At 45.0% G+C, this 10,005-nt stretch overlaps 1 long non-coding RNA gene across 1 annotated transcript; it reads right to left on the reverse strand.

Moving 5' to 3' along the window:
* Positions 1–8,539: 8,539 nt before the first annotated feature.
* On the reverse strand, positions 8,540–10,005 carry LOC135264536 (uncharacterized). The gene is made up of 2 exons (XR_010332725.1): positions 9,473–10,005; positions 8,540–9,294 (listed from the first exon to the last, which is right to left on the reverse strand). It is a non-coding gene; the product is annotated as an uncharacterized LOC135264536 (long non-coding RNA).

Below are 10,005 nucleotides of genomic sequence, written 5' to 3' on the forward strand. Positions count from 1 at the left end.
TGATCAGGGGGGGTTATGACTCACCATGTACCGTTAACCGCATCTGGTTAACCAGCAACCTGCAATCTGTCTGCAACATCTGCGCATAGCAGCTGCATGCCTCAGCCAATGAAGCTGAGCATCCCAGCGCTGGTTCTCTGGGGGGGGGGGGGGGGTTGGGCGGATGCAAATGATCCTGCTAAGACGCACTTAATGTTCCTCTTTTTAACTTTTACGTTACATGTGAAAAAATATTCTTTGTGCTTTTAAATCCACTCTTTCATTTTTCCCCAATCGGTAATGTCCAGTAATAAACTGTACGCAGCTCTGTCCTTGTCGTTGAAATGGCCCCTGTCCGTTTCGGAGTGCTTAGACATGCACGCATTTTTCTCCCAGGAGCGCGTTACCGTCCACCCATATTTCCAGCGGACTGCCAAATGGGCTGTGTAGTATTTACCCGTCTGGATTCCTCCCATTTCAGCCCCCCTTACGGCTCCTTATCAGCGCGATTTAAAAAACAAAATCTCAGCGACGCGATCGGAGCGTCCGTATTCGGGGAGCGTAAAATAATGATGTAAGAAATATCTGGCAGTTGGAATAACAAATGGCGGGGTTATCTCGCGGTGGGTCGTGGCGGTTAGGCTACGCTTCAGATTGGAAAACAAACCGCCGGTTTCTGTAAACAGAGCCTGGTCTGCTGTACGTCTTTCTTCATTCCCACAGTACTCATCACTGTGTTCCAGCACATAAAACCTTTAAAAAAGTTTAACTGATGCTTCAATGTTCACCAGTAAATTAGAAAAGCATTCCAGGTTTATTTAAACAGGCCTCTTTTTTTTTTAGTAATTTATCGCAAAGTTGTAAGATTACAGGTTTAATGCTTTGTAAACATACAGCTGAAGGAATCACAAAAAAAACTATGGGAGTAGATAATGTAAAAACAGCCACAAAAATAAATAATAAAGACTAGCTCAATACAAACTGCCAATTTGCCAGTGTCATATGAAGAACTCATGGCAGCCGGTCTGAACCACAGCAACATGATGGCATCGGACGGGGCTTCACCTGGCAGCAGGACAATGACCCCGAACACACTGCTAAAGCAACCAAGGAGCGTCATGCTCTTGACTGGCTAAATAAATCACCCACCCACTCAATCACCCAATCCTGAATCCAATTAAACAAGTGTTTCTCTTGCTGAAGATGAGATGCAAAATGGCAGGAAACAAACCGGAACTGAAGATGGCTGCAGTGCAGGCCTGGCAGAGCATCACCAGGGAAGATACCCGGCCTCTGGTAATGTCTGTTACCCACAAACAATCAGGTGAATGCAAAGGATTTGCAACCATGTTTATTTCAGATTATGGATATTGGTCCCAGGACTTTCGCTCCCCTATGATGGGGGGGGAGTATTTTTTTTTTAAGAAAAAAGGGCAGTGTGATTTGTTCCATAACTATTCTGCCTAACTCTGAATTCAGAATATTTAATAAATCGAGATTAATTATCAATACCTCAGAAGTGGAACTCCTGTCTACATATCAGCGAAATTAAACATCGCTCTGCGGTACAGAGACTTGCGTAAAGAGGCTGGAAAACAGGCTGTAATCAGCTTTTAATGCCGCAATACATGCCTGTAAAAGGTTAACGACATATCTGTTTGTACCAAAGACACTCCAAATCAGAAGGGAGAACAGAGATGGTCTGTCTCAGGCGGAACAGTTTACATAGTAAATGGAAACAGGTGCAATGTTGCCTGTGATGTGGTTGGTTTCTTAGAAAATCTTTCTTGTCGCATCTGATAATGAGACACAGTTTAAACTGGAAACAGAGAGGTCACTGGAAACACTTAGGATCGCCGGGGTCTCAGAATCGCGTGTGTTTCAAATGAGATGCAAGCGCTCGGCAAGACATTGATAAAACCAGAAGATAAAGCTCGCTGGGTAATTGAGGATTTCCTGTAGGGGCAGGAAAACACCCCTTATGAAGACCTGGCTCATGAAAGGTTATTTTTAGTATACTCAATTACATAAGGTTTATTTTTAGGTATATTTTTGAAGTACTTTATAAAACTAAATTGGCCCATTTTAAGTATACTTAAAGTATTTCCTGGTACTATAATTTAAGTATACCATTTATGAGCTACTTCTAAATTTTGCATCCTAAATTCGTAGACTTTGAAACTGTGATCCAAGTTCAATTACTTTGAGCAGACCACCTGGGATTCAATTCAGAAAAAGGGTCATTCAGGCATATTATTTTATAAACTTTTTTGGCGATGGACCACCCATTGTTACGTTACTGATTTCCCAAAATCGCATTAGTGTAGCATTATCGTTCTCCTCAAGACTCATTAACAATTTAGTTCTACCGTGTCGACCGAGTGACATAACGGGACAGAACAAGGAGTGTGTGTGCGTGTGCGTGTGTGTTCCCCTCCTGAATTAAGCGTGTGTGTGTTCTCCTGCTGAATTAAGCGTGTGTGTGTGTGTTCTCCTGCTGAATTAAGCGTGTGTGTGTTCCCCTCCTGAATTAAGCGTGTGTGTGTTCTCCTGCTGAATTAAGCGTGTGTGTGTTCCCCTCCTGAATTAAGCGTGTGTGTGTTCTCCTGCTGAATTAAGCGTGTGTGTGTGTGTTCTCCTGCTGAATTAAGCGTGTGTGTGTGTGTGTGTGTTCTCCTGCTTTATTAAGCTCTCCCCAATGAGTGATTCATGAGTGATTCATTAAAAACCATGAGTCAGAGTTGCAAAACCAGAAAAGTGCCGAGCGTAGTCGCCTCAGTGGTGCCTTGGCCCGTGGAGGGACGAAGAGCGATGGCACAGAGAGAACGTCCTCCATGTTTGGATCAGCACGTTACCAGGCTAACGCCGAGAGGACAGGCGACTGAGCGGATAACCTGTCGGCAGGTGGCACAGCCACGCCCCGAGCTGTCACACACAGGGCGACCTGCAAGTGTGATGCAATCCTTTCTCTCCAGGACCCCATCTCCCTTTGGACAGAAACAGAAGGCCCTTCCATAGCAGTGTTTCTCTGGCCGTGTTTACCTGTGGTTGGCACAGGGAACGTTCCGGATAGCCGTTTCGGGGTTTTGATTATTTTTCACAGGTGTACCTAAAACCCAAACTAGCTCCAGCTGCTGATTTGGTCAACACAAACACGTACGCTGCTCTTAGTCTTTTTTTAACTTTGCTAAGAACTTGACATGAACCCATACATGTTGCATTGTACCGGTACTCTATAACAAGTCTATTTAAGTATTCTGAACACAGCCACGGTGTTGTAAAAGAAAAATACAATACACATATTGAATGGCTTATGCACAGTGTTTTCAAAAGTAAGACAAACAGTCAAACAAGTCTGCAACAATGCATATTTTTTTTTAAACTTTGCGAAACAACTTTGAACAGGTACTTATTTTGCTCACAGCAGACCTCACTGGTCGTAAAATGTGGTAAATAATGTGTGAAAACTGAATGAACCGCCATGTAACCGCCATTTTTCCGCTATGTCATCGCCCGGCGTTCAGCGTAAATATTTGATGGCTTTGCGGTCGTCCGGTTTTCTCGAGGTGTCATGTGACCGGGATGGCTGCGGCGCTTGTTTTCTGTCTCCGTGGTGTGTAGAACACGCTCGTCAGGTAATCTTACGTCAGGCGGCCGCGGGTTGCATCAGTGAGGATGGGTTTCAGGAAACTAAATCATTCATTTACAGGTCAAGTGTGTGCCCAAAGCGCTCCTACTTCACACTTAATCAGCTGAGTGCAGTGCGCTCATTGGTACCAGAGTAAAATAATCACCAAAACATAACCATAAAAACACACTTTTTTCTTCATAGCAGGGTATATTATAAACTCCCAGAGATACGCATAAAACACTCATTGGGAAGAACCCAAAACTCCCCTCTGATTCCAAATGTACACAGAAAAAAATGATTGGAAAGTTGGAGAAGTCATTCACTGCCCAAAACCAAAATTATGAATCAAAAAGTAGGCAAACGGAATAACTGTACCTCTGCGTCGGCAAAAGCAAGAATTTCCTGACGGAACTTGCTTTTCGCATTCCATACACGATCCTCATTCATTCATTCATTCATCATTTCATTAATTAATTAATTCATTCATTGGCTTACTGGGTATTAAGTCACCACAGATTTAAGAATTAAACTCAGAAGCATTTATACATGGAGCTTGAATGAGTTTTGCACTGCTTGTGGTTAGTGGCATGAAGGAAAAGGTTATATCTGGTTGTTAATGTGGTCAGGTAACTAAAACAATCACATTTTGTGGAACAGTGGTAAAGGTATGGGAGCTACAAATACCTGCACTTAATCTAACAAAACCACTGTGGTTTCATAACAATATATTAAACCTTGTTTTTTTATAACCTGCTTTGTACAGTTGCATAGTTCTTAAGTCACATTTATGTTCTGTATTCTGTAATTCATGTTCTGTAACAATTCTTGTCTTCTGTGAACAATAGGTTTTAATCACATGATAATAATTTGATTCACAGTGACACATCTGAAACAGGTTCAAAAACCCTCAGACGTGTTGCATACACCTGGCAGGCAGACAAGCCGTGTGTTTGATGCTCATCTTCAGTGTAGGACACATTGTCCTGTGTCTGGCTTTCCAACCACATCAGAGCCCAGTGCTTTTGTGAATCTTACAGGTACACCTCTCTGTCTGCCCACACGCACAGTAAAAAAAAAAAAACGGTTTGCTTAAACAGGTGAACCTCATGAAAAGAACCAAGTCTGTGTTCTTATATGCTTTTGAACCCTCACCAAACAGGTACCCCACATGTAAAGACAACCCCACCCCCCCTTCCAAAGGACCACTAATGTTGGTCTGTGCACAAATTTCAGATTCTGAACACCAGCTCAAAGAAACTTTGAGCTTCACCCCCCTATACCCACCTCCCCCTCTCCCCCGACCCTGAAAGTCGTGCTTAAGATAAATGCTGATCTGAAACCGAATATCGGGGGCTCAGAAACACCTTTGACAACAAAGGCTTTGTTTGGGGCGCTGTAGCGTTTCATCTGGGTGAAAGGGAACTGGACACTGAGCCGGGCTCTTAGAGAGAAGCAGTCACAGTGCGGGGGGGGGGGGGTGATGGACTACCACCCCGAGGAAACAGACTCCCGATTACATGTAGCTCACACGTCTCCTGTTCCCCCTCCCACTGCCCCCCCCAGACCCCCCCCCCACGCCCCCCGTCCCCTTTTAGCACACACTTCAGATAAATGTCACTTCACTGCAAAGAGACACAGCCCTGGATTCAGTCAATCAAGTGCTTGTTTATTTTTCTTCATTAAAAAGCGGTTTGGCAGGTTCAGCCAAAATGCCAAAATTAACTCTCATCCCAAAGTGTCTGTGAATTAAAGAATACATGCTTGACGTTACTTCAAATGTTGACTGAATCCAGGCCACTGTGAGGTGCTTCATGTGTGTGCTTTAACCAAATTACATTTTCAGTTTCTCACCCTTTTTGGAACAAAATTGAAGCTGTGAGCTACAGGCAAAACCTACATTTCATTAGCTAATTAAAGTCTGGGCCATGGTCTCGCCCAAGCAAGCACAGCAAAATGGCTGCTCCATACGCTGCACGGGCTGGACCAGATGCAGCGCTTCGCACGTTTTATTTGAAGAAAGCTCCGTGTTGTAATGACAGTTACCGTCGGCTTTAGGCAGAAACGCTCGCAGGATCCGGGACAGCTCGCTCTGCGCTCGATCGGCGTCACCAATCCCACTTCGTCCGCGATGAACATTTCGAGGTGTTCGGCGGCTCCGCAAGGTATCCTTCTCAAGTGCACCTGGACAGGTGAGCCTCCAGAAACGGCCCCAGGTAAACCCGATCCCTGAAAGGGAGAAGCTGGGCACAAGTGGGCTCAGAACACGCCCAGGCCCAGGCCTGGTTTCTGGAGAAAACCGTCAAATGTAACAGCTGGGGTGTCACAAAAATGACGGCTCATACAGTTTGTTGAATGATCCATATAGTTCGTAGCAGAATGCTACTGCTGAAAAGTTCAAACATGAATAATAAAATGTAAAATGAAAGTTCTCTAGCAATGAAGGGTTCTGGTGGGGACATTTTCCCCTGAACTGATAAGTCAGTGACAATTTCCACTTTGTGTTCTTGAGTGATCATATGCTTAGGGAAGTGGGCTTGAAACTCATATGGGAGATTGCAAGTTTGATTCCCAGGTAGGGCACTGCTGTTGTACCCATGAGCAAAACCTGGGACAAAACCTGAATTGCTTCCGTATATATCCAGCTGTATAAGTGGATGCAATGTAAAAGTTGTGTAAGTTTCTCTGGATGAGAGCATCTGTTAAATGCCTATGATGTAATGTAATGTAATCAGATTCACCCCAAGTTAAAGATTTTCTTTCCTGCAGAGAGGCCTGTCTTTCAAGACGGCGATGCTCCTCCTCGCTCCACAGGCAATGAGTCATCATGCCGTGATGTCATCCACGTGTCCCGGCCTTCTCCGTCACCAGATCCCAGCCGATGGGGTATTTATGGGGTATTCTGGACTGACGGTCTGAGACGCTGTTTACCACCTCGGCTAAGAACGAGCTGCTTGAGCTGCTTGAGCTGTTTGAGCGGTCTGATAGCGGACTGGTGTCATGTTCCCCCTGCATAAACTGCAGAAACAGGCAGACTCTGCCAGGGCCCATACCAAACAGCACGGAGGCCCAACACCTCTTTAACGATGACAGCCCGTTTTAATCCGCACTACCTGCACACTCCAGTGTGCTCTACCTGTCTGCGCTACCTGCATGCAGCTGGTGCAGCCTATGCGGGTGACCCCGGTCAGTGTCTGCTGGGTGTGCTCTTTAATGCGAGCCGTGCGGTAGGTCATTTCCCGTACCCTCTGAGTGGCAGTGTGTGAATCACCGTGTGAGTAAACACGGGTCCAATTAGGCCGGCACGCCATTCTGACTGAGCGCTGGATGCGTCAGTCCCGCTCTGCTCTGTTTCCCTCCACAAACAGTCACTTCCTGTCAGCCCGTCACGTGACCGCTTGCTAATTGCCGAGCATAATTTCATCTGCGTGAATCAACGCGGGAGAATTGCTACCAGATTCACCAGGCCTATGGGATTTGTATTGGTGCTTCAATGAGCAGACAGTTTCCATTTGTCCTTGACCTTTTTCCTTATTGGCTAAAAGCATCTGTGAAATGGCTAAATTGTAAATTGTAAACACCTTCTTGTAATAGTGAGTCAAAGTAGTCAAATGTTGGCTGAATCCAGGACATGGCATTAATTCAGTAATGAGGGGCCGTGTGATTGGCAGATATGAAAATGCAATACGGTCTCCCTCCCCACAATGCAGTGGGGCTTCTGCTGCAGACCTCTAAGGTCTGCGAGGTCAATAGAAGCATAATGGCAGCCTAGCCAAGAAGATGACAGTTCCTCTTCACAGAGAGAGAGAGACAGACAGAGAGAAAGAGAGAGAGAGAACAGCTAATCCCTGTTGGAACAGAGTTTCAATAACGCACAGGAAATCCACGTTTGCCCCCCTCCCGCTGTGCCACCGTCCGGCCGCAGGGAATAAAACCAGCGCCATTCAGCCAGGCAATAAAACGATGGCATTTATACAAAAAAACGCTCAGGAGGAGAAGGCCTTTATCAATCTCTGTCTATTACATGAATGACCGGTACCCATTCTCTATGAGTGTGGGAGTCCAGACCCCTGTTCTTAGGACCTTCCAGCTGTGTCACCAACTCTAAGCTGAAGATCAGAAATTATCAGTCAAACAGCTTAAGTTAGGACCTCGTATTAAAGTGCTAATTTCCTCAACAGATACCATTATCCATATGCAGTTTACACTTTCACAGATATACGCAAGAGGCCTACTGCTAGATTGCTGATGGAATTGTACCTTGGGAGTACTGATGGAAATACCTTGCCACGGATTACACGGACAGTGAAGGACCTAAACTGGCAACCTCCTGCCTAATATAATTCCCTAACCACTCGACCACACTTCAAGTGTAACGACCGAGGCTAAGTACTGAAATGGACTAAAAATACGAAGGTTTTTAGAGGTTCCTTTCATTTCACACAATACTCACTGGCAAAAGCTTGCAGCTGTAGCAGACGCTTTTAAGGATTTCTCAACAGTCAATCATTTTTTTTAAATTTAACTTTGCATATTTCAACATTCTGAAGCGGATAAAGACCACAGACAGCCTGGGAGAGAGACGAATGGGAGCGCATATTATTTTTGGCATAATAAACTGAATGGAAAAAATTCTGCTGTAGGAAAAAAGGGTCAATCGGCTGTTCTTTCACTAAAATTCCCTTTAACTGGCACGGAATACAATGATAATCCATTTTCCATTTAATTACTGCAGAATAGATCTGCACTTCTTGTTTAGATTAGATAGCAGTTCATCGTTTTCTCTTGAACAGTTTCTGAGCTGGTTTTATGTGGATGGACCATAAAAGATAGCATTAACACCAGCCCCAGTTATTCAGGATTTAGGATTCGAGAGGGCAGGCCCTCGAATTACAGCAGGGTCTGCTAATAAGAACATGTCACCACCGTGTAAAGGGTTAAACAGTTAAGCAAAAGTTTATCAAAGGGAAAAATAATTGAAATAATTGTGATGAAGAACATAGAAAATACTGAGATAAAGCTTCACGTATCAGAACAATGTCCTCATAACCAACAACATATTTACGCTGAATAATTTGTTAATTATGATAGATATATGTCCATGTCTGTTTGAAAACGAGTGACGTGTGGGGCTAGTGCAGTAGCTGATTTCCCACTGCATTACCGCAAGCATGGAGAGTCATGGCGCTTCGCAGCCGAAGTGCACCACAGTGTCTGCACAGAAAAGACGCAGATCTGGCCTGCAAACTGTCCTGATAAGAGCTGGTTTGGGGTAACTGTGCGGAGACAGACGACGCGTCTGCCTCACGGACTGCCGCACGCGCTTACGGTCTGCTCCACCACGCTGTGCAGAGCTCGAGCTCAGAGAGGCTCGCTCCGCCGAGAAGTCGCTCCAAGCATCGCTAACGGTTTTTCCACCTCCTTTTGAAGTCACTTTTAGGAGCACAATTATTCCTCGCTCAGACAGTAAACTCACTTCTCACCTTCTTAATAAGCTCCACGTAGCTCCACATTTCTCTTACTTAACTAACCGATGGCTCTCCGGGAACTCCTAATGTCTTCTCTCGGGCTGATGAACTTCCCACAGACATGCGGAGGCCTGTTCTGCTCTCTGTGAGTCCGGAGTGGCTGGGTGTTTGAAGAGGATCGATTGGCCTGGATTCAATTTAGTGGCATGGCCAGTTTTCCTAAATTGAAAAATAATTATTTTAATTACTGCTTTTCTTTTCTCTTTTTTTATAGCTGTTTTCATTATGAGCGCAATCTTATTCAGCAGTTTAACTGACATGCGAACTTTTTATTCCCGTGCCGAAGTGACGAAATGTAACACTTGATTAAGCTCCTTATTTAAGGCTAAGAACAAACCGCAGTGTGGTTATGCCTGACTCCCTAACTGCGGCCCCGGTCTCCAGCGCGACTGGGAAGCAGCTGCTATTTGTGTGTTGTGCTTCCCCGGCCTCGTGTTTAAGGAGAGAGGTTTTTCCTGCGTAAAGTACAGTCATTAATAATGCGGCCCCATCTGTTTTGACTCATCTGTTTCAGTTTAGGCTCATTAGGGGCCGATGCAGACCCCTGCTCAGGAGAGCACTATGGCCGCTCGTTTGGCTGCAGTGCGTGCACTGATATGACCTGCACTGTGTGCATTAGACGGGGATTAAATCGCGTTGTAGAGAATCTTGTGAGACCCCACACAAATCCGAACAAGGCAGGGGCTGTGTTGCAAAGAGGATCAATCGGTACCCTAATGAAAATACCTCCCTATTAATGTTAAAAGATAAATACATCGTTCCACATGTTGTTCACTGCCTGGTCTTTTCGTCCCATAGGTGGATTGTGGCACATAACACAATACAGGGACACTGGGATCCTATAACAGGCTGTAACAGAGAACCAGTGGA

The sequence above is a fragment of the Anguilla rostrata genome, chromosome 10 (genome assembly GCF_018555375.3).
Source record: "Anguilla rostrata isolate EN2019 chromosome 10, ASM1855537v3, whole genome shotgun sequence".
Classification (NCBI taxonomy): Eukaryota; Metazoa; Chordata; class Actinopteri; order Anguilliformes; family Anguillidae; genus Anguilla; species Anguilla rostrata.